The 25874-nt window shown below is 34.1% G+C and overlaps 1 long non-coding RNA gene across 1 annotated transcript in view; it reads left to right on the top strand.

Annotated features, from left to right (window-relative positions):
- LOC137214546 (uncharacterized) overlaps positions 1-25874 on the top strand; it is a 143254-nt gene that overhangs the window by 933 nt on the left and 116447 nt on the right. The gene's annotated exons all lie outside the window — the stretch shown is intronic.

Here is a 25874-nt window from a genome sequence, read left to right as displayed (position 1 = left end):
TCAGAGTAAAGATTACTGTGGTTTTCTAACATTTTCAGGATGTGAAAATTACCAGTGTGGATTAATGCATGTTTATGATGAATAGAGATGAACAAATAGTGAATGAACCTATTGGGTGGATTCAGAACTGATATAATATTTGGAATATTACTAATGGCCTCAAAGAATTCATAAAGAAAAACAAAGCAAGAAGCAGCAGTCAGAAAAAAAGAGATTTCATTACTTCCCTTAGTCAGGTGGACATAGTTCAAATTACTTTAATAATTCAGGTTAAAACAATTTTATACCTCTGTTTAAATTACCTAGAGACAGAGACAGTTTCGCTCTGGTTTGTATACCAGCACAGATTTCTATTTGATGGCATAATGTTGACTTGAAACTGTCCTCTGTTTATATATGAGCATGTAAGCATGTTCTAAATTCTGTTGCTCTTCGCCCAAACTTCCATTTATGAGTGTCCTTTATAACACACCCTCAATTGTTACATGCTTCTTAACTGGTACAGTGTACCAAACTACAGAGTACAATGAATTAATGTGGAGAATGGCTATTTAATCTGAATCAGGCCTGTAACTTCTTATCTTTTCTATCTCTGTTGACAGAATTATGGGTATTAAATTTTGAAACAATGCATGTAAAGAATTTAGCACAGTATTTCCATATAATAAGCACTAATAATGTTACATTTTACTGTTGCTATATTATTATTATTTCAGTGTATTGGTTAGTATTAGAGAGAAATAAGGTAAAGGAAATGAAATTCAGTCTTTACTGCTACTACTAAATAGCAATGCAGGTAAAAGATTTAGTGAGAAAGCATTAAATAGGTATCTATGGTAGATAGATTACAAATTATAAATAATCAAAAGTCAAACTACAGCTCATATTAATGCAGTTCATGATATACCCATGAAAGTGTTCCTTTAAAAATGTACGTGTAATTCTGAAATGATGATCATGTTGCATAATATCTAAGTCTAATAAGAGAGTCCTATCCTGTTTGCGGTGGAGGGCTATGGGAACTAAGAGGAGAGCTGTAGAACTGAGAGGTGCTCATTAGTTACCAAATTGATAGGGCAATGCCAACTTTCAGTCTTTTTTATTTAAAATTATTTTTTAGCATATATTTTTTTATTTATTATATATTTTTTGCGGTATGCGGGCCTCTCACTGTTGTGGCCTCTCCCGTTGCGGAGCACAGGCTGCAGACGCGCAGGCCCAGCGGCCATGGCTCACGGGCCCAAGCCGCTCCGTGGCATGTGGGATCTTCCTGGACCGGGGCACAAACCCCTGTCCCCTGCATCGGCAGGTGGACTCTCAACCACTGAGCCACGAGGGAAGCCCAGCATATATATTTTTTAATTAATTAATTTTATTTTTGGCCGCATTGGGTGTTCATTGCTGCGTGCGGGCTTTCTGTAGTTGCGGCGAGCGGGGGCTACTCTTCGTTGCGGTGAGTGGGCTTCTCATTGCAGTGGCTTCTCTTGTTGCGGAGCACAGGCTCTAGGCACGTCAGCTTCGGTCATTGTGGCATGCAGGCTAGTGTGGCCCGTGGGCTCTAGAGTGCAGGCTCAGTAGTTGTGGCACACGGGATTAGTTGCTCCACGGCATGTGGGATATTCCCGGACCAGGGCTTGAACCTGTGTCCCCTGCATTGGCAGGTGGATTCTTAACCACTGCGCCACCAGGGAAGTCCCTCAGTCTTTTTTTAAAAAAGGTATTTCTGAATAGGTAATACGTTAACTATTTTTCAGAATTGATAATTTAATGTAGAAAGCAAAACATCTCCTTCCTGCTCCTCTTCTGGCCATGATTTTCTAACCTCACCCCCAAATTGGTAATCAGTTACTGGTTTCTCGTTTATCCTTCCAGATATTGATATATTATACTCAGATATGTTTTCCCTCCCATTTTTTTACACAAATGGTAGCTTTTACAAGGAATCCTTATAATTTTCTGCAAATGCAATGAACTAATCTGTAAATAGATAGCTTAAGTCTTCATTTCCAGTAACCATGTCCACTAATTTTTGTCTTTAACTTGGTAAGGACATCTAGAACAATGTTGAATAGAAGTGGTGAGTGGTGAAAGTGAACATTCTTGCCTTGCTTCCAATCTTAGGAGACATCATTGCCTTGTTCCTGAATTTAGGAGAGAAAGAATTCAGTCTTTCATCATTAAGAAAGATGCCCTTTATCAAGTGGAAGAGGGATCCTTCTATTCTCAGTTGCTAAGAATTTTTTTTTAAATGGTTGTTAAATTTTGTCAAATGCCTTTTCTGCCTCTATTGAAATAAGTAATATTGTTGTCATGGTGAATTACAATGACCGATCTTCATTGTGTTAAACCAACCTTGCAATCCGTGAAAACCCCACTTGCTCATGATGTATTTATTTTTTTATACATTGCAACATTTTACCCGTTAATATCTTGTTAAGGGTTTTTGAACTCATGTTGACGAGAGAGAGTGTTCTATAATTCTCTTTTCTTGAAATGACTTAGGTATTGTTATCAGGGTCTTCGTGGCTTTAAGGACTGAGTTGGAGAGTGTCCCCTGCCTCTATACTCTGAAGAAGTTTGTGTAAGATTGTCATTGTTTTGTCCTTAAACATTGGATAGAATACACCAGTGAAGCTATAGGTCTAAAAACTGTGGGCAGTTTTTCAATTATAAATTCAACATTTAAGAAAATGATCTAGGAGTATTCAAATTTTTAATTTCTTGTGTCAATTTTAGTAGGCTGTGTTTTTCAAGGAATTTGTCCATTTCACCTTAGTTATCGGATTGATTAGAACAAGTTGTTCAATATCTTATTATTCTACTTTTTGTCTCTCAAAACTTTAGTAATGTCCCCTCTTTCATTTGTGATATTGGTGATTTGTGTTTTCTTTTTTCTTGATCGTTCTTTTAAAAATCAATTTTATTAAACTTTTGAAGAATCAACTTCTATATGTTGATCTTCTTTTGATTTCTACTCTTAATTTTATGATTTCCTTTCTTTTACTTACTTTGGGTTTGATTTGCTTCTCTTTTTCTAGGTTCACAAGGTCGAATCTTAGATAATTAATTTTACACTTTTCTTTTCTAAAATAGATGTGTAGATCTATACATCTCCCTCTAAGGACTGCTTTAGTTGTATCCCATATACTTTCATAGGATGGGTATTCATTATCATTTATTTGTGATTTGTGATGTCTTCTTGGACATGTATTATTTAGAAGTGTGTTGTTTAATTTCCAAACATTCAGTTATTTTTCTGGGTATCTTATTACTATGAATTCCTAATTTAATACCACTGTATTCAGGGAATATATTCTGTGTAATTTCAATTCAAGATTTGTTTTATGGCCCAACATACGGTCTATTTCTTTGAAATACTGTGTGCACTTGAGAAAAATGAATATTCTGCTGCTGTTGATTTCCTCTATTATACAGCTAATTTCTATCTAGTTCATTTCTGTCCTTATTATTTTCTTCCTTCTATTTTCTTTGGGTTTCCTTTTCTATTCTATTTCTAATTTCTTGATAAGGTATTTGTATCACTGACTTTTAACCTCTTTTTCTTTTTAAACATTCCTTTAAAGGCTATACATTTTCCTCTAAGCATAGCTTTAGATATAACCCCTAGCTTTTCATATGTCATATATTCATTATTATTTGATTCAAAATATTTTCTAATTTCCTCTTTGCAACATAGTTTTTTAGAAGTATATGGCTTAAGTTCCATACCTTTGGGGATTCACGAAACTTTTAGTTATCTTAGTGTTATTGATTTTTAGCTTCTTGTCAGTGCTTTCCAGATCTCTGTGGTCAGTCTACTCTGAATGATTTAAATCTGACTATTTTTGAGAGTTGTATTATGGTCAATTTTTTTTTGACTTAATACCATTTATTTGGGTCCCTGATTCTCATCATATGTTTAGAAAATTGTTGAGATCCCTTCTCAGACAACCTACCAGATAGTTCCTATTTGATGTACATGATTGCTGTAGCACTAAATCCCCAGGGTGGCCAGGCACAGAAAAGACAGTTGTCTTTTTCCTTCTCAAGGTGTCTGAAATGTCTTTTTCTTCCCCACGGGGAAAGCACCTTCTCATGGCTTTGTCTGCCTTCGCTGCATGCTGGTTCCTCAGGTTCCAAGGGAGACTGTGGTGAGTGCACTGAGGCACGAGAACTAGGCTCTTATGTGTTGCCCTGAAGCAACAACACAGCACTTCTCTGAGCTGCAGAAGTATAAATAAAATAAAAATACACAGTTCAAAGGGATATTATGGTCAATTTTGGTAAATGTCCACTTGAAAAGAATGAATCCTGAGATTGTTAGGTGCAGTGTTCTATGTATAACTAAGTTATGTTGGATAATTATGTTGTTGAGTTCATCTATATTCTTACTAATTTTTTTGTCTGCTTGTATACTTGTTTTATTTGTTACCACAAGCGAGGTGTGTTAAAAGTGTGTTAAAGTCTTACACCATGATGTGAATTTGTGTACATATTTTTTAGTTTTGTCAATTTTTGCTTTATATATTTTGTGGCTATGTTATTAAGTGGACACAAATTAAGAAATTATATTGTGTTGGATTGACACTTTAAAAATTATTCCATATACATCTTTATCTCTTGCCTTAAAATCTATTTTGTTTAATGTTATTACAGTTGTTCTAGTCATATTTTGGTATAGGTGGGTTATTTTTTATCTTGTTATTTCAACTTTACCTGTTTTTAGTTAGACTTTATCTTTTATCCACTCTTACAATTTTGACTTTTAACTGGAGAACTGAGTCAACTGATATTTAAAGCAGTTACTTATACATTTAAAATTATATACATATTACTTTATTGTTTCCTATTTTACCTGATTTATATTGTTTCATTCCTTTTTTTTGCATTCTTTGAGATTAATCAAGTATTTTTGTTATTCCACTTTCTTCTCTATTAGCTTGTTAATAATACATTATTTTACTATTAAGTGTTACCCTAAATATGACAACATGCACCTCTGACTTACTATAATCTATTAATTACAAATTAGTACTTTTACCACTTCCCAGATGATACTAGAACCTTAGATTAGATTCATTTTGTTGACCCTCTACCACCCTTCATGTTATTGTTAACATGCATTTTATTGTTTATATATTTTAAACCTCACAAGATGTTTTCTTTTTTTCTTTTTAATGTATAGTTAAGATTCATTCTGACTTACTAACATATGTACCTTGTGTATTGATCTTTGTTTTTTCCTCTATTTCCATGTTTTTTTCTGGGGTTGCTTTTCTTCTTTCTAAAGAATTCCCTTCCTTTTTTTTTTTTGTTGTTTGTTTGTTTTTTTAGGTGAGGTGTGCTGATGCTAAGTTCTCTCCGTTTTTGTTTGTCTATAAAGTTGTTTCATCTTGTTTTGAATTATATTTTCACTGAGTATTGAATTCCAGATTGGCAATTATTTTCTTTCAGCATATTAAAGCTGTCATTCCATTGGCTTTTGGTCTCCATAATTTCTGTCGAGAAATCAGCTGTTAGTCTTACTATTGCTTCTATAAAATAACGTCTTTCTTTACCTTCTTTTAAGATTCTTCTCCTCAGTTTTCATTTTCAGCAGTCCTATTGATGTGCCTAGGTGTGCTTTTCTTTGTATTTATCCTGCTTGAGGTATCTGTGGCTTGATATCTTTCCACCCTTTTGGAAATTATTATCAGTTGGAATATTATTTTTATTACAATCTCTCTTTTCCTTGTAGGGTTCCAATTACACATATGTTAGATATTTTCACCATATCTCATATGTATTTTATGCTGTTCATTTTCCATCCTTTTAGCTCTTCCTGCTTTGGCTTGAATATTTTTTACTGATCTATCATATAATAATCCTCTCTTCATCTGTTTCCAACCTGTGCTGTTAAATGTATTTATAGATGCCTTAATTTCAGTTATTGCATTTTCAGTTCTAGAATATTCATTTGATTTTTTTTGTGAGTTGCAGTTCTTTCGTTCTTCAAAATATTATCAGTTTGGAGTTTAGGAGTTATTTCTGATACCTCCAATATCTGGTTTACTCTGTGTCTGTTTCTACTGTACAATTTTTTTTCTCCCTTCGGTCCTGTTTCTTGATATTCCTGGAAAGTATAGAATGGGTGCCATTTTAAAGGCTTCAAATGGTCATAGCTTTCTCTGAATAAAATGTACCCTATCATCTGGGAAGCAGTAGGACAGAAAAAGTACAAATCACCCCAATCTAATAAAAGAGTAAGTTAATTTAAAGCTAGACATAGTCTTTGTAAGGCTCTGATTACATCTAGCTCACTTTATCTCCCAGGTCCCATTTCCTCCTGAACTCCAATTTTTGTCTTCCCATCACTGTAAGAATGCTGAAAGCTCCATTTGGCTTTCATCAGCTTTCTGCTCTGCTTCTTAGCCTCTTATCTAGGCAAGGAAAATTGAAAGTCTGAGCTAAACTGTGACTACAGAAGCTCTCTGAAATAATTCCATCAAAAAAGGAAGTGAAGACATTTGTTCTTTGTAAACCTGTATTTATTCCTAGTGATCAAAATTCCCTTTCCCAAGTGTTTACAAAAATAATTTTTAAATAACTGATTTTAAAATCAACAAAACATTTCTAGAAAATTGGGAAAATTTCCCCTCTTATTCAGGCTTCGAGCACATCTCCCAATATGTATATTTTCTCAAAAACATCTGTAGTTCTTCAAGCTCAACTGCAAATTCTCATAGCACCTCTTAAAGTAATATATCTGGGATATGAGACTTGAATTCCAACAATTAGTGCTCTCTTTTAATCTTTTTACCTGATCTTGGGATACACCCCTCAATAACAGATTTATTTTCTTCTTCCTTGTCTGAAAATCTTTTTATTGACAGAGAAGGTAGAGTAAAAGAATTTAGAGAATAATTCTCTCTCTCTCTCCATCTATTCCTCTTACTCTCTCTTTTAGTAATTTCTTAACGGAAGATTAAAATCCTGCAGCAAGTCTCTCTCTTTTACTTTCCCCTAGAAGCAAGTCTCAAATTATCTCCTTTATATGTTCCTCCTTATATCTTTTATACACAATCAATTATCTAAATTTAATCAAACAGATCCCTGTGAAATCACACTGCTCTTTACTTATCCCCCCTCCTTTTTTGCCTGAGAATTTCTTTATTTTATCTACTAGCTGAAGTTCCTACCAATACACTTACTATGTGGCAGATACAGTGAAACAGACACACACTCCTGCCTTATTGCAATACAAGCAATAAACCAATTACAAAACAATGTGTTATGTGTTAGGTGCAATTTTAATGTTATTTTGGAGGGCCTCCTTATTTTTCTTGAGCTAACTTTTTAGAGATGATGCTCATAAAATTATATTTATCCTTAATGTAAATATTTAAAAATCTGCCTTTCTGATGTCTAGGATAACACTGTTTGAAAGAACTTTGGCAATAATGGAAATATTATGTCCAAAAGGGTAGCTGCTAGCTAGTACAACTGAGAAACTGATCTTTAATTTTATTAAATTTTAACTAATTTTAATTTAATGGGCTAACTTATTGGACAGGTAGCTATAGGGTATATGTCTGATTATGTTCAATATTCACCATTCCTGGCTCTTTTAAGCTCTAATATTAAATGACTACTTTCTTCCAGGGTGCTAATTTTTTTTCTACCTCTCTGAGAAGTTCTCACTTGTTGAGCAAATTTAGGCTCATATAATTAGTTTTCCTATCATTTCTTCCAACTACTGAGGATGCAAATTACTAGCAAGGCCAACCATGAATCTATCAGAAATTTTACTTTTAGTGGCATGAGACTTTGAAAATGGATTTGAATAGTTGACTCCATATGATCATTATATCATGAGTTTATATTTTTTAGCATCTAAATCAGGATTGCTATATATATTCTTCATTTGGCCTCGCAAATTGTAGAATATCCACCCTAAGCCCTTACTTCTGATTCCTATTTTTAAGCTTACCCAGATGCTTTCTACCATGTTTTCACTCAAATTCCACCCCCTGTTGACATAATAGTCAATAACGAGTGCTATATCTAGAGTCAGGAATGCAGTTTATGATCATGGAAGATACTGCAACCAATTGGCCAACTTAGGGATTAAGAACATGACTTTTAACTCATTATTATAATGCTCGTATATGCTTCTTTATGTGTGCAGATACATTCATACATAATATATGTATTTCATAACTTTGTGTGAAAGAGAAATAATCAGAAGGTTAATAAACATAGTGAGTGAGGTATAAGGAATTTAGTTTTATTAAGTGAAAGATGTTCTATACATCTTTATAGAATTACCAGAGAAGATTTAAGTTTATATTGGGTTTTTAGAAAAAAAATAGAATAATACTATTTTAATAGAGAGAATCTGATGTTATGTTGTCTGAAAATGAATGATAGGTAATACAGAAATATCATATGGCCTCTCATAATATTTTTCAAATCTGAGTATTGCACAGTAATGTGTTCACTGCATACATAAAATATATGAGCTGATTTATAGGTGGGTACCTAAATTTTTTTCTAATGAAATATGTCTGGTTTTCCATATTTTAGTGGACATTAATGTGTAGGGATAATAGTTCAGGCTTTGGATTAACAGAAACCTAGGGATTCCGTAATGTATAGCTCTTACAACGGTTCCTGACCTCAAAAATAAGTTAGCAGCCAGGATTTCCCTGGCGGTCCAGTGGTTAAGACTTTGCCTTCCAATGCAGGGGGTGAAGGTTCAATCTCTGGTTGGGGAGCTAAGATCCCACATGCCTCAGGGCCAAAAACCAAAAGAACATAACAGAAGCAATATTGTAACAAATTCAATAAAGACTTTAAAAATGGTCTGTATCAAAAAATCTTTAAAAAAAGTTAGTAGCCTTCTCATGATGTCTTTTTGGCAATTATTTCAAGAGATTGTAGGTATCAGTCAACATTATTTAAGAGTACCCTCCTTTAAAGACTTTAATACTAAAAAATTTAAGATTCAAAACAGATAATTAGGGATTTAGTCACATTACAAACTAATTCTTGACTTTGCTATAGGCTCTATCCAGAAATCATAAGCTCTTTTATATATTTAAAATGGTATTATCTTTTTTAAAAATTTAAATTACTTATAACTTTTCAGAAAACCTTTTTTTTTTTACACAGAGCATGATATAGCTATATTTGGGATAAAAATGCCATAACTATTGACAAGGTTATAATAGTACTTTGAATTCATTACTATTATTACAATTATACCTTACATTTATCTAGGACTTTACAATGTACAAAGCACTTTCACATATACTGCTGCTTTTAAAAGAAAGGCATCATAAGAACATGAACTGATGCTATTTATTTTTCAATGAATAGTGGTACTTTTAAAACAGAAAAAGAAATAACGCCTATCATTTTTATAGTACGAAAACAGCACCTTTTTTTTTTTTGCTCAGCTTCTCAAAAGGCAATTAAGGCAAAGCACAGGCTTTGGAGTCAATAACACCTATGTTGGAATCCTAGTTTGATTTACTTACTAGCTATGTAACCTTAAGTAAGCTACTTAACCTGCATATGTTTAGTTTTCCTCATCTGTGAATTGGAAATTCTGACCTCATAGAGTAAGATGAAGGGAAAAAGTTTACATATCCTAAAGCAATACTTAGTGTATAGTAGGAACTCAATAATAACAATAATAGTATAATTATTATGATTAAAATGATCTATTCTTTCTCATTGACCTTCATAACATTTCAATACACCTTAATATGCAAAGGAAATAATTAGATATGAGACAATGACTGGTCAAATATGATAGATCAAGTTAGGAAGAAAGGTAGAAGTTAAAGTCTGTTTCAGAAGCAAATTAGACAGTACAACCAGGGGAAATGGAACTCATTAGGGAATCTAAGATTTCACCTAGGCAGGTTCAAATTTATGATGCTTAAATAGGGTAGAAAGTTATATGGAGAGCATCACAGGCAATTCTGTTTTAGGAAAAATAAAATGGAAGCACATTTGTGCTGTGAATGTCTAATGAAATAAGAAAATGGAATGGTATCTATGAAATAAGGGAAAGTATCATATAAAATGGAGTGGGGTACAGGCAACATGAAGCTGGAATAATTTCACTGGTATAAGCAAATTAGCTCACTTAGATTGATCATAGGTATTACAAGAACAAGGATAAAAACTTGACCCACACAATTTTGCATTAAAAATCCTCTCTGCTCCAGAGTAAAAAGACCCTGTAAGTCTCTTCACAAATGTGTGCTGTCAGTTAAACAAGGAGCCTCAGTTAAAAGTGTTTATTGCTTAAAGTAACCCATCACTATTATTATATAAACAACTGAAATTACGTTTCCTGTTTACATAAAATTTATACCATCTTTGCATTAACAACATTCACTCATTTTGATTTTGTCTTGATGTTCTTCTTTAGAGTGGAACAATTAGAGAATTAACAATTATTTGATGGCCCATTATATACGTGTTTATATAAACTATATAATTTTTATTATTCTCTTATTACAGATAAGAAAGGCTAGATGATAAATCTAAAGTAATAGCTAATACATGGTAGAAGTAGCATATAAATCAAGTTTTTAAAACTTGTAAACAAATGTTCTACCCCTATACTCCTCATGCTTTTTCCAAATCAAATATACTGGGTTCTAGTAGAACATTTAGAATGTATTCTAAGTGAAAGGCAGTGTATTAAAGAAATGCAGAAATGAGTTAGTGCCATGGGATAATACATGTACCTGATTAGTGGTAAGCACTGAAGAAACATTTGTTCTGGCATTCCCCAATTCATCCTCCCTGCCTGCCCCCAAGGCAGTTCCTGATTTTTAAGAGTTCATAAATTATATTGAAATATTATAGAAAAATAATAGGAGCTTGCTTGAAAACATGTTAACAGCTGTGCAGTGCACACAATAAACCCCCAATAAATGTCTGCCTTATCTGATTTTTAAAAATGAGTCATTAAATATTGAAAATCATTTCATGGCACAGAAAGCAAATCAAGCCAACACGCAAAAATAAAGTACACAGTTACAAAGAAGATGAGAACGCTAAGGTGCTGGTATACTATCACTGACTATCTTTTATGATTCCCTTAGACAAAGATGTCAGAGCAGAGAGGGAACCATATTTGCTCACTGTAAGTATATATTTAGTCTACAGATTTAAAGGCTGTTTTGCACACTGGGTCTGTAGAGAGACAGGTGATTGCTCTCTGTCACAGTTCCAAAGTCCACCCTCTTTACCTCATCAGTATGCAGCTTGGTAGGGGTAAGGGTGAGGGAAGAGTTATATTGTGTTCCCAGGAGCAAGGGGCTATTTTCCTGCCTGTCATTCCACCAACCTCCCAGAATAAATTGCTACTTAGAAAAAGGGAAGTCAAACATTTATGAAACATATTGCTATTTAGGAAAAAAAAAAGAATTGTTTTGCAAATAGCAGCACTATTAAAAGAAGGAAGAGAGAATGGCATCAGTCATTTTATATTACATATAAGCAGTTTATTAAAGAATTAAATATTTATAGACTATACAGCAAGGCAGGCGATGAGTCGCAAACAGCTTGCTGAGAAGTACATTATAAAACAATGAGTCTGTCAGTGATTGATAAAGAATGGAGAGTGAAAATGCTTTATAAAATCCCTAAGTTAGCTATGAATTTCAGACTAGCAAAATAGGACACAGTAGCCAGCAGTGTCATACCAACTCAAGCTGTTGTGTATGCTAAAGGCCTTGAGCGAACAAAATGTATACTTCTGCTTTGATCTTTTCACCAATATAGGGGAAAGGACTGCAAAGCACACAGAACTCCTGGGCAACAGCTTTATGGATATTCAGTTCCAAATTAATAGATGTTAGACCTAGATACCCACATAACTCACCTCATTTTCTTCTGACTCTTCTTGTTAGGTAGATAAGGCTATAGAATTTCAAAGAAAGATATTCCTCCTTTCGTTACAGAATTATATACATGAGACATCAGATCACCTAACCTAATCCCCTTAGAGAGGAGGTAACAGAGTTGTAAAATGGTTAAGTGATCCATCCAATTTCACACAGCTAGTTAATAACAGAATCAGGATTAAAACTTTGGCCTCCTATCTCCTAGATCAGTATTCTTTCCGTAGCATCATCTTCTTTTCCCAATCACTTTTTTTTAATTGAAGTAGTTGATTTACAATATCATATATTTCAGGTGTACAAAATTTTTTAAGATTACATTTATAGTTATAGTTTATATTGGCTATATTCCCTGTGGTGTACAATACACCCTTGTAGCTTATTTATTTTATACACAGTAGTTTGTACCTCTTAGTCCCCTACCCCTATCTTGCCCCTCCTCTCTTTCCTCTTCCCACTGGTAACCACTAGTTTGTTTTTCTATATCTATATTCCAATCCCTTCTTAAAATTAGAATTATGAACTCTTTCTGTCCATAAAATCATTCCTCCAGTTAGAAATTGTGAGTTCTTTCTCTCATAAAATTATATTTCAATCCAGTTTGGACAATGGTTTTGGGAAAAGAGAAAAAAGCTTTAAGAGGATAAAACTTTATATATTCTTTGAGAGAAATGGACAATTTAATCTACTTCTCCAAAGTCATTCTAGAGTTTGAGATAATAGGATGCTATTAATGAAATGTTGGCTCTTTCTTGGATAAATTGATGATATGGCATTCTTTCATGTACTAACTAGCTGGGAGGATGAATTATTTTCATCCTTTATGAGAGTGACTGGTTCAGACCTAAAGGTGTTCATAATTTTAAATGCCAGAGGAAGTCATCTCTTCCCGACTTTGTGAAAGTCATGAGACTATATGTTCTGGATACACTAATTTGGAATTCTATTCTCTGCCTTCAGATTTAAACAATCGTTTGGTTTCTATATAATTGAGCTTGAAGTTCTACTTGCTGTCTTCAGATTGGACAGCAGACAAATTGTGAGTCAAATAAAATTATGGATCAAATCCTTTGTGCCTACATGGAAGCCAAAGCACTACGTAGTTTGGTTGTAAACACTGAACCACTGATGCCTCTGCCTATAACCCTGTCGCCATTTAAAAAATAAGTATAGTAATATCTGAATTTCTATGAAGTTATATCACACAGAGAAAATCCACTGAATTATATTAGATGCTTTCTTTATAAAGCATGATTCAGAGGCTTCTTCATAAGAAAGAATAACTCAGCTATTTTTGGTATTCAAGTTCCCTCATTCTCCCTATTCTCAATACAGAAAAACAACTATATTTATATCTCAAAATTTGGCTATGATAAAAAACAATGATATACAGGATAAAATGAACACTTAGTTGGTATTGTAATTGAACATAACTAAAAACAATGTTTGGTTAACAGTTGGGAATAACTTTATCTTTCAAGTAGGAATAAAGATATCCATAAATTAAGGCAAATCACTCTAGAAAACAACAAAAGCCATTTTCCCTTCCAAAGGTTTCCTAATATGGGAGGTACTAGGAAATTCAATTTACCTTGTGGATACTAGGTATGAATGAGTGTATATGTAGTTATAATGCTATTTTAAATGTATCTAAAAAGTTAGCTCAATTGGTTAGATAAAGTAAAAATGTAATTCAAAATTAACTTCTGTCAGAACTGGATCTACAGGCTGAGGAGACAAAAAAAATGCATGGCAGAAACAAAACTGCGAAAAACATTAACTAGGGTGATTCAACGTTTAGATTCCAAAAAATGATCCATTATGTTAATGAGTACTTTTCTTCTTAAGTGGTTACTAAGTGTTCTCTGAAGAGTTTGGCTCAGTGTGTCCCAGCAGCCACAACTGTAATTAAATTAAAATACTGGCATTGAAATCCATGTGAATAAATCCACAAAGGGGCTTTTTGCATGAAACTATAGGGCATTCATGCTTGATATTCCATGCGTAGTTCTGGAACCTTAAAAAAACAACACTATAGGTCACTAAAAGTCAATGGGGTTAGGGAATGGGGAGACAAACTTGAAATGGTTAGGATGCCTCGCTCTGGAAAGCTGAGAATAATAAAGGTTCTAACAGGATGAAAACTGATTTATCAGTTTATCCTAGAATTAGGGGCATCTCTTGAAGTTTGAAAGTGGTAAACCTAGAACACACATGATGAAATGAAACAGGATTACTTGACATAACAAAGTAAAGTTTCAGAAATTGTTACTTCAATAAAAAAATAAATAGGTTTTGAAACAATCTAAAGAAATAAACGGATGTGAGATTCATAATACATTATTAAAGGGAAACTGGGATGTTTTCTTGATTGGTAACATAACAGTCCACGCTTCAATCCTTCTGTTACTAGGAGTCAGAATCCTATGATATTTTCTGTATGGCAGTTATATGTTGTTATAAATGTTAATTGTCTTCATTTTCAATGGGAGGAAAGTAAGTATGATTAAGTGCACTTAATCAATGCAAAATTTAACAAGGCAAAATCTAACAGCTTTAAAGAAATCAAGGTCGAAGATTAGGAGGATGTTACTTTGTGACTCACACAGTAATAAACCATGCTGTTAAGATCTATATCAATAGTCTTAAAAGTAAAAACTCTATTGCAGAAAATAATAGCTAAAAGCTGTTGCTATTTGGTACCGTTCTGAAGGAATTTATTAGGACTCAGATTCTGTATTTCCTTCCACACTTCCAAACCACAAGGGCAACTAATATTCATTTGTGTATAGTCTTGAAAACTAATCCCAAAATGAGTAACAGGGTTGAAAACCAGCTCTTTTACCATCTTGGACCCAAGGTATAAAGATCCATTAGGAAAGGTGATGTGTTAATGAAGACAGTAAATTAGTAGGTTTGAGAACCAATTTCTTGTGTCTTAAGGGTTTTCAGCTCAATGTGACAAAGATAAATTCACTACCACGAAAATAAAAAGCACAAACTAAAACTGTAATTGTAGGCGCTGTTATTATAAGCTCTCAAAGCCAACTGTTAAACCACTAGATAAGCCAAATGTTCAGACAACTGAAGACCATAGATTTTTTCCCTTTGTTTTCTATTTGTTTTCCTCATTTTGCCCTTTAAGGCAAGGCTGTACTTGCTTCTTTGTCCCTAGGGAAAATTGGGTATAAGGATAAAGCTATTGTTTCTGAAGAATGACCACCAATGTCAAGTTTCTCCCTGTAAACTAAAACAGAGGGAACTGTCTCATTCCCAATAGGGTCTCAGAGAAAGCTATAGCATTAAAGCAGATAATTCCCATGTACACATGGTAAGAAGGGACAAGCTGTGTTTTATAGACTTAATCCTCAGAGAAAGATATGGATCCTCAGGCAATGTTTGCAAACAATGAACAATAGGTTCCATGGGGTGAGTGTATTGGCCAAAATGGCCTATGTGTAAAGTGAGCACCAGCATGTTATTAACTGTTTGTGGGTGATGGTGTAAGGAGGCTTTGTGTGTGTGTGCCTGTTTATTTTTAAATACACCAAATTTGTAAAATATTGATAGAAATAATATCTGATAAAAAGGATTCTAAAAACTACCTTAATAATTGATAGATGATGTATGATAAGGAAAGTATAATTTAAGGAATTTAATACAAATGACAACAAAAATAACATAACTGTCATACAGACAATTACTGTTACTGTTATCCTTATCAAGAAAAAACAAGCCACTTTTCACCGTCTCCATGGCTATTATCAGGGTTTGCCTGGAATATCGCAAGAGCCTCCCAACTGGTCTTCTTGTTCCCACTGTTGCCTTTCCCCTCAGACAGTGTATTTCTTAGCATAATGGCCATAGAAATAAATCTGTTCATGTCACGTCTCTGCTTAAAAACTTTCAGTGAGGTCTCATTTCATTTCAAGTGAAAAACAAAGGTTTTATAGGGCTCTGCACAATCAGGTCCTCCACTAACCTCAAAGATCTCACCCACTACACTGCTTTCTCCGTTGTGCGCTTTACTCCTGCAAACTTGCCAGGTACACTCTTGCCCCATAGCCATGCATAAGCCATGCCCTCCTCCTGTTATTCTAGTTATTTAGTTATTCTCACAGTTTACTCTTCACCTTCTTCAATGTCACCTTCTCAATGCAGTCTTTTCCTTGATGCACTATTTTAAATCGACAATACTCCCCACCTCAGAATCATTCCATATCCTTCTTTATTATTTTCTTTTTCTCGTGAATACTTACCTAACAAAAATATGATTTGCTTATCTAACTTATTCCTTGTCTCTCCTTACTAGGATATCAACTATGCAAGGACAGGAATTTTGTTTATTTTATTTACTGTCGTGTCGTGTACCTAGCAAATAATATGCACTCAATACATATCAACTTAATCAATGGAAGGCACTGTAGTATAGAGTTTAAGACTCTGAAGTTAGACTGCCAGGGCTCAGACTCTGGCTTAACCATAACCTCCCTCCATAAAACTTTAGTTTCTTTTCTATTAAAACGGGAAAAATTATAATTCTCACTTATAGTGTTCTTGTGGAAATTAAATGTTCATCTAAAAGCATTTAACAACTTTCTTAGATGACCAACGGAGTTACTGGTAACAGATTTGCCTTATGTTCATGCCCTGCTTGGTTCCTCCTCCCTAGGCTGTGGTCTGGAAAGTACCTCCAGACAGAAAGCTGGGGTGCTTGTGGGAAAACTGGACAAAATATATGAAACAACTTGTTTTAGACACTGGAGAAAAGGCAGCACAGGATTATGATCCCTGAGAGAAGGAAATAAATAAAACAAACTCCACAATCTCCCCAGCTTTCTGTCTGGAGGCACTTTTCAGACCAAAGCCTAGGGAGATGGAACAAGCAGAGCATGGCAGTTTCATGTGGTTGAGGAAACAGAAACAAAAGTCTAGGAAAACTGAAGTACCTGGAATTTATACCCAAAAGGAGGGAGATGGAATGAGAAAGAAGTCCAAAAAGCTGCCTAGTGATATCCTAGCACAGTGGTTCTCAAACTTTTTGGTCTTAGAACCCCTTTACACTCTTAAAAATTGAGGACATCAAAGAGATTTTATGGGCTCCCCTGGTGGCACAGTGGTTGAGAGTCTGCCTGCCAATGCAGGGGACACGGGTTCGTGCCCCGGTCTGGGAAGATCCCACATGCCGCGGAGCGGCTGGGCCTGTGAGCCATGGCCGCTGAGCCTGCGTGTCTGGAGCCTGTGCTCCGCGACGGGAGAGGCCACAACAGTGAGAGGCCCGCGTACCGCAAAAAAAAAAAAAAAAAAAAAAGAGATTTTATTTCTGTGGATTATATTAATCAATATTTAGTGTATTAGAAATTAAAACTGGCAACTCTATAAATTATTTGTAATATTTGTTCATCAATTCATTTAAATATAAAAGCCACATATGTTAACATATTTTAATGAAAAATACATTTTATGAAAATAAAAACGTGATAGTAAGAATAATAGCAACATTTAACTTTTTTTGGTAGTTCTCTTTATTTTCTGGCTTAAGAGAAGACATGTGGATTTTCATACCTGTTTCTGAGTTCATTTTTTTGCAACATCACATGTCATGTAGCCTCTGGAAAACTCTACTGTATACTACTAAGTGAATGAGAGTAGAAAGGCTGATAACATCTTAGTATAATTATAAAAATAGTTTTGAACTCATGGGCCCTGGTATTATAATAAAGTATAGCTATCCCTCAGTATCCACAAATGCTCAAGTCCTTTATACAAAATGGCATAGTACAGTCAGCTCTCTGTATCCATGGGTTCTGCATCTGTGGATACAGAGGGACGACTGTAGTTCTAAACTTACAGATTCCTAAAAGATACTGAAGACTCCCATGGGGCTCTGGCCCACACTTTATGCCCTATAGTCTTTGGCCAAATACTATGCTGCATATGTATAGGGTGAAAATCCTCACGGCCAGGAAAAGAACTACCAAGAAACTCTAATTTCAACAATTCTCAAAGCTCACAGAAGATTGGAAAATATCTGAATTCTAACCAATAGTGTGGAGAAAGTTGTTGACCATGTAGGACATTCAGTAAAGCCCTCAGAAGGACCATGCCTTAGCTAGTAGTGGGCTAAACTTAAACTCTTGAGGAAACACTACTGTAGACTGACCAAAACAGCTTTTTAAAAATAAGCATCAAAAGCATCAAACTGATCCATAAGTAATTTAGCTGCCTCATAACACGTTAAGCACACTGTAGTTGAAGGCAATAAAATCCAGACTCAATAGTGTAAATCTTATCCAATTAAAAAAAAACAGATATGCAAAGAAGCAGGAAAATGTGACTCAATACCTAGAGAAAAATCAGTGTATAGAAGAGGACCTGGAAACAACAGAGATGACAATACATGAACCTTAAAGCAGCTATTGTTAATGTGTGCAAAGACTTAAAGAAAAAAGATGAACATAATGAGGAGAAAAATGGGAAGAATCAAAAAGAACCAAAGGGAAATTCTAGAGTTGTAAAACACAATATTCAAAATGAAAAATTCACTAGATGAGTGTAAAAGCAGAGTGACTGAAGACACAGCAGTAGAAACAATCCAAACTGAAGCACAGAGAAAATAGAAATGAGAAAAAATGAACAGAGCATTAATGACATGAGGGACAATATCACCTGATCTAAAATATGTGCAGTTGGAGTTCCTGGAAAAGGGAGAGGCTCATAGAAATATTGAAATATTGGCTAAAAATTTTCCATAGTTGATGAAAAGTATAAAGCCACAGATTCAAAAAGCTCAATAAACGGAAGCATGATAAACTCAAAAACAAACCAAAGCAAAACATAACTGAATTGTCAAAAACACTGCAAGAATAAGAAAATCTTAAAAGTAACTAGGAAAAGAAGACACATTACAGACAAGCAAATAAAGACAGTAACAATTTCTGATTTCTCTTCAAAATCAAAGAAGCTATAAAAATGGGGTATCTTGGGAATTCCTTGGTGGTCCAGTAGTTAGGACTCCGCACTTCCACTGCCAAGGGCCTGGATTCAATACCTGGTTGGGGAACTAAGATCCCACAGGCTGTGTGGCATGGCCAAAGAAAAGGGGGGGATATCTTCAGTGTGCTGGGGGGAGCCCTTAAACTTAGAATTCTATGTCTAGCAAAAATAGCCTTTAAATATGAAAGTAAAATAAAGACATCTGCAAATAAATAAAAGCTAAGGAATTCCATTCCCAGAAGACCTAAAATTAAAAAGTATATATATTAAAGCAAGTTCTTTAGGAGAAGAAAAATCACAGAAGATGAAATTGTGAATCTACAGGGGGAAAAATGGAGAGTACAAGAAATAGTTTAAAATGTGGAATAAATATAACATTTTTTTCTTATTTTTTATCTCTTTAGAAGACAACTGACTTTTTAGAGCAGTAGTCAATAAACTGTGACTAAGAGCCAAATCTGTTCCTGTTTTGGAAAATAAAGTTTTACTGAAAAACAGCCAAGCTCATTCTTTTACATATTGTGTATGGCTGATGGCTGAGTTGAGCATTTCAAACCATACGGCTCACCAAGCCAAAAATATTTACTATCTGGACCTTTATAGAAAATGTTTGCTGACCACTAGTTTAAAGCAAAACTAGTCTCATTGCATTGTGCACTTTGTAACTATGCAGGAGTAAAATGTTTGGTAACAGCAGCGCAAAGGTTAGGAAGAGAAACAGAAGTACACTGTTGTAAAATAGTTCTGTTATATAGGAAGTGGCAATCTTTTTACAGTAGATTGTAAAAAGTTAAAATGTGTATTATAACCCTAGAGCAACTACTAAAAAAATTAAACATATAAATTTGGCTAATGAGATAATACAGGAGATAAAACAGAAATACTGAAATAATCCAAAATAAGAATGGAAAAAAAAAGGGAAAAAAACAGATGAAACAGAATTATACTACAAGATAGTTGATTTAAATCACCTATACTGATAATATAAATTAAATTAAATGTAATATAAAAATAAATGTAAATGGTTAAACAATTAAAAGTCAGAGACTGTCAGAATGAATAAAAAAGCAAAACCTAACTATATGCTGCCTACAACAAATCTAACTCAAACACCAAGACATAGATTAAAAGGATGAAAAACTATAAAACATTCATATACTAATCATGAGAAAACTGGCATGGCTATGTTAATCATCAGGCAAAATGACACCAGGATAAAGAACATTACCAGAGACAAACAGGAGCATTTCATAACAATAAAAGGGTAAATTCATCAAGAAGACGTACAAATCCTAAATATATTTGTACCTGATAACAGAACCCTAACATAAAGGATGGACAAATTGATAAACCTGACATGAGAAACTGGCAAATACACAAGTATAAATTGATGATTTCCACACTCTTTTCTGTATATATAGATAGAACAAGTAGATTGAAAGTCAGCAAAGATATAGAAGAATAAAAAAGCCCTTAAAACACAGAGGTGCTCAATAAATAGTAGCTATTATTACTGTATTATAAACATAATTAATTATAGCTAAGGAAAATTTTAAATGTGATAGAAACTCCTGTTACCTAACTAGATGTAGTAGGAGCCCCTTGTTACAGTGGTTCAGGGATACAAATTGCTAAAGAAGCAAATAGTCTATCAAAAGAGAAACTACACCATGTTTGGGGCTGGAAATAGCAGCATCACTGCCTGATAGCAATATCTCCAATCATAATACAGACTTTATAAAATTATAAAAGCAAAAACCTATGTATGATACTTTTATAATACTTGAGGTGTAACACTGAATCTTAGAAATCAGAGTTGAAAAGCAGTATTCAACTTTATAGATAGAGATTATGCAGCATGGTTTCTTACTCTGATGATGTCATTTAAACTTCAATAGTCAATTCTTGGTATCAAGTTATTAGCCAAATATCACATTCCTGTTATTTATTAAAAAAAATCAGCTTCAATGAGATATAATTTACGTATAGTAAAATTCATCTTTGTTTTGATTTTATTTTTACAAATAAATTACCACAAAGTAACATTATTCATCACCTCCCATAGTCACCATTATTTTTTGTAGTGAGAACAGTTGATATCTACTCTTTTAGCGAATTTTGATATACAGTATACTATTATTAACTATAGTCACTGTGCTGTACATTTGGTCTCCAGAACTAATTCATTTTATAACTGAATATTTGTACCCTTTGATAAGTGTCTCCCTTTTTCTCCTACCCCTAGCCTGCGGCAATCACCAGTCTACTCTCTGTTACTATGAGTTTGACTTAAAAAAAGATTCCATATATAAGTGAGATCATACAATATCTGTCTTTTTGTGTCTGGTTTATTTCACTTAGTATAATATCCTCCAGAATCATCCATGTTGTCACATGGCAAGATTTCTGTCTTTTTTAAGGTCGATAAAATTCACGCTTAAGTGTACAGTTCCATAAGTTTTGATCAATGTATTGAGTCACGAAATCACCACCACAATCAAGGTACATAATACTTCTATCACCCCTGAAAGTTCCTCATGACCCTATATAGTCAATCCTCTCTTCCCACCTCTGGCTTCTGGCAACTGTTGATCTGATTTCTGTCCCTATAGTTTTGCCTTTTCCAGGTTTTCACATTTTTTTTTGTAAATACTGAAGAGTGGGATTTCCAGGTCATCTATTAAAATATGTATTTAACTTTTCAACTGCAAATTGTTTTCCAAAGTGGATGTGCCATTTTGCATTTCCATCAGCGATGTATGGCAGTTCCAGTTGCTCTACATCCTTTCAGCAGTTAGGATTCTCATGGTTTGAAATTTTTTTCCAGACCTTTTATTAGATATAGTAGTGTTATAGCATTGTGGGTTTTAATTGACATTTCCCTAAGGACTAAAGATGGTGAGCATTTTTTCCTATGGTTATTTGCCATCTGAATATCTACTTTGACAATGTGTCTGTTCAAATCTTTTTCCCATTAAAAAATTTGTGGGTTTTGCCTTTTTATTATTGAGTTGTTAGAGTTTTTATACGCTGTAGATAGGAGTCCTTTATCAGCTATGTGTTTTGAAAAGATTTTCTGTCAGTAGCTTCTCTTTTCATTTTCTTTTAACATTTTGAAGAGCAAGTTTAAAAAAAATTTCATGAAATCCAATTCATCATTTTTCTTATGGTGTCTTTGTTTCCTTTTAAGGAAATCTTTGTCTAATATAAGGTCACAAAGATTTTCTTCTACATATTCCTCTATAAAATGTTTGCATAGGTATAAGATACGAGTCAAGGTTCATAGTATTCCTTTCTCCCTCCCTTCCTTTTTCCTTGCATATAGATACTTGACTGTTTCAGCATCATTTGTTGAAAGAGTATCAACTGACTATATACATATGGGATTCTTTCTGTACTCCATCCTGTTCCATTGATCTGTAGAGCTAACGGTATGTAAATATCACACTGTCTTGATTACTATTTACAACTTTGTAGCACCTCTTGAAATCAACTGATGTAAGCCCTCCAACTTTGTTCTTCTTCTGTTTCCTTGCTTTCCACATTAATTTGTCAATTTCTATGCTTAAAAAGCCTATTAGAATTCTTACTGGAATTGTGGCAAACCTATAGGTAAATATGGTACATCTCTATATTTAGTTTGGTCTTCTTTAATTTTTGTCAGCACTGTCTTGCAATTATCAGTGTAAAAATCTTGCATATGTTTTATTAAATTTATCCCTTACTTCATGCTTTTTGATGCTACTGTAGATGGTATTTAAAAAATTTCAATTTCCAAATTTTCATTGCTACTATAAACAGAAATATAACTGGTGATTGTCTAGTGATCTTGTATCCTATGAACTTGGTGAACTCACTTAATTTTGTAGATTCTTTGGGATTTTCTACTTAGACAATCATTGTCTGTGAATAAGGTTGGTTTGCACCTACCATTTTGCAGTTAGTTTTCTCTCCCCTCCCTGCAACACTCCCCCCTCCATTATACTGTTTTCTATTGGATTAACTATTAATTTATGGTTCCATTTTATTTCCACTACTGGCTTAATAATTATGCCTCTTTTTTTTAAAATGAAGCGATTGCTCTAGAGTTTATAATATATATACTTTATACAGTCTTCCTTCAAATAAAATTATATCACTTCATTTACAGTGTTAGAGACTTATGATATTATCAGTACACTTCCAGTTCATCTTCCCCATCTCTTGTGCTACTGTTATCACATGATTTACTTCTACTTCTACATATGTTTAGATGCTACAATATATTGCTACTATTTCTAGAGTAGGAGATGGCAAACATTTTTTTTTAAAGACCAGACAGTAAATATTTTAGGCTTTTGGAGTCACACATGTTTTCTGTCATATATTCTTTTTATTTATTATAACACTTTAGAAAGGTAAAAAAAAAATCTTCACTCACAGGCTATACAGAAATAGGCCATGGGTCACATTTGGCCTATGGACTGTAATTGCTGACCCCTGCTTTACATAGTCAATTATATGTAGAGAGATTAAAAATCAGAAAAAAGTTTATTTATATTTACCAACATTTTCCCCATATTTGGTGTTTTTTATTTCTTTGTGTAGATCCAAATTTTCATCTGTTACCGTACTGACTCTACCTGAACAACTTCCTCTAATATTCTTGTCACACAGGTCTGCGGACAAAGAATTCTCCCAGCTTTTGTTTACTGAAACATCTTTGTTTCTCCTCTCTGGATTGATAGTTTCTTTATTTCAGAAAAGATACTGGTACATTAGTTTTCAACTTGTACTGTTTCTGATGAGAAGTCTGCTGTAATTTTGATCTTTGTTTCTCAGTAATATTCCTTTCTCCCTCTGGCTGCCTGCCTGCATGATTATATCTGTTTTTTTTTAAACAGTTTGAATATGATGTCCCTAGGGGCATGTGTCTGTGTGTTATCCTACTTGAGGTTCTATTCAATTTGTGTTATTTTGTCTACTTATTTCTAGAAAAATACTCAATTTTATATGTTCAAATTACTCGTCTCTCTAGTTCTCTCTCTCTTTCTTCTTTCTGTGACTCCCATGACATATAAATTGGACAGTTTGATATTGTCCCACAGTTCTCGGTACCCTGTTCAATTTTTTTTTTACCCCTACTTTTGTTCCTCTCTGTTTTTCACTCTGGATAATTTCTAGTGATCTATCTTCAGGTTCACTGACTGTTTCCTTAGGTGTGTACCATCTGTTCATAAGCCAGCAAAGGAATTCTTTATCTGTGATTTTTTTTTAGCATATCTATTGAATCCTTTTTTACAGTTTTCATCTCTCCTGAAATTTCCTACATGTTCATGAATGGCATTCACCCTTTCTACATTCACTTTTATTAATCATAGTTAGAGTCCCTGTATAAAATTTCCAACATCTGTGTCTTCTCCAAGTCTACTTCTTTTAACAGCTTTCCTTCTGGAAACTGTTTTCCCTTGAGATTGTGTGTCAATTTTTTATCGATTGAATCATGGACACCATGTGTAGTACAGTAGAGATTCAGGTAAAAAATATTTATCCTCGACTACTAACCAAATTGACTCAACTCCTCTGTAATGATAGCTCCTATCCTAGAGGGGGTGCTGGCTTTTATGTCTACCCCTTCCCCAGAAGCAGTGAATCTTTGTTGAATCTTAGTGGAGAGTTTCTTGTCCACCACTTAATAAGACTTTTGCTTTGTATGAGAAAACTGTCCAGGAAGTAAGCAGGATTACATGCCTGAATGTAAAAAAGAGAAGATCTCTTTCATCTACTAATCTCCTCCCTCCACACTGCACCCAATCTTTCTCATGAGCATGTAGAAGAGTCTATGGAAAAGAGCTTGTGAATAAATGCAGACACCATTTGTGTCTGGGACTCTGAGGGATTCTACAATGTCACAGTTACCCACACTAGGCCTTTAAGAACTCGGTAAAATTGTGGTTTTGTTCTTATATACTCTAATAAAGGCCATGTATTCTTTCTTCACTATGAGGAAGTTGAAACAACTTGTGTGTCCCATTACTTCGCAGGAGCTTGTCACTCTTTGGAATTCAGTTAATCTGGTTGTCTCACAAGCTCAACTCTCTGATGGGTTCAACAAAGATATGATTTTGTAGATTATCTGGCTTTTGTTCATCGTTAGGATGTGGGAGCGATGTCTCTTTGGCTTTCTACGTTGTACTGTAAGTCATTAAAACTCTTTGTGATACCTTCTCCTTGCTGACACTCTGCCTTCTTACTTTTCTTTCTTGGTTTTATAGTGTAAAATAGTCCCTCTCTAAATTCAGCCTGCACTTTATTCCTGTCACCTTTCACCTTTATGCCATACTTCAACATATAGATTCTATGGTGAATGGGGATAAAGAGAGGGAAGAAGAGGGGGAAGATATATTCATAGATACCCATATATATATGTACACACACCTCTCTCTCTCTCTCTCTCTCTCTCTCTCTCTCTATATATATATATATATATATATAATTATTTTGGGATGCAATGAAGAAGTCAGGCAATTGCAGAACAGATAATCAATATATTACTAGCTACTGAAGCTATATGGAATACAGAGTAATTGCAATGACTCCTACTGGTTCATTAAGCAGAAATTAAGAAGTTTTTTCCAAGATAAAATTTCCACTTCAGAATGTTGCTTCTTAATCTATAAGACAAATATATATGATTAAATGCTTTCTAAGGTTTCTTGGTATCTAAAGATATAGAGTATTGCCATTCTTTTATCAAGTAAGATTACTTTCTCTCTCTCATGTGACAATACTTATTGTGTTCTAGCCAGCTTTGTAGGTTCAGGTGATTCAACTGTGAGCAAAACTAAACGTAGATCCCACTCCCAAAGTTTACAGACTTTAATCAAACAGTTATATGTTATCAAAAATTGCATGAGTGGTATAAAGAACACTATAGGGATCTATAGAAGCATAGAATAGAGAGAACTGATTCAGTTTGGTGGGAAGAGT

Source organism: Pseudorca crassidens, chromosome 20 (assembly GCF_039906515.1).
Source record: "Pseudorca crassidens isolate mPseCra1 chromosome 20, mPseCra1.hap1, whole genome shotgun sequence".
NCBI classification, from domain to species: Eukaryota; Metazoa; Chordata; class Mammalia; order Artiodactyla; family Delphinidae; genus Pseudorca; species Pseudorca crassidens.
This window is presented reverse-complemented; position numbering and strand designations above follow the sequence as displayed.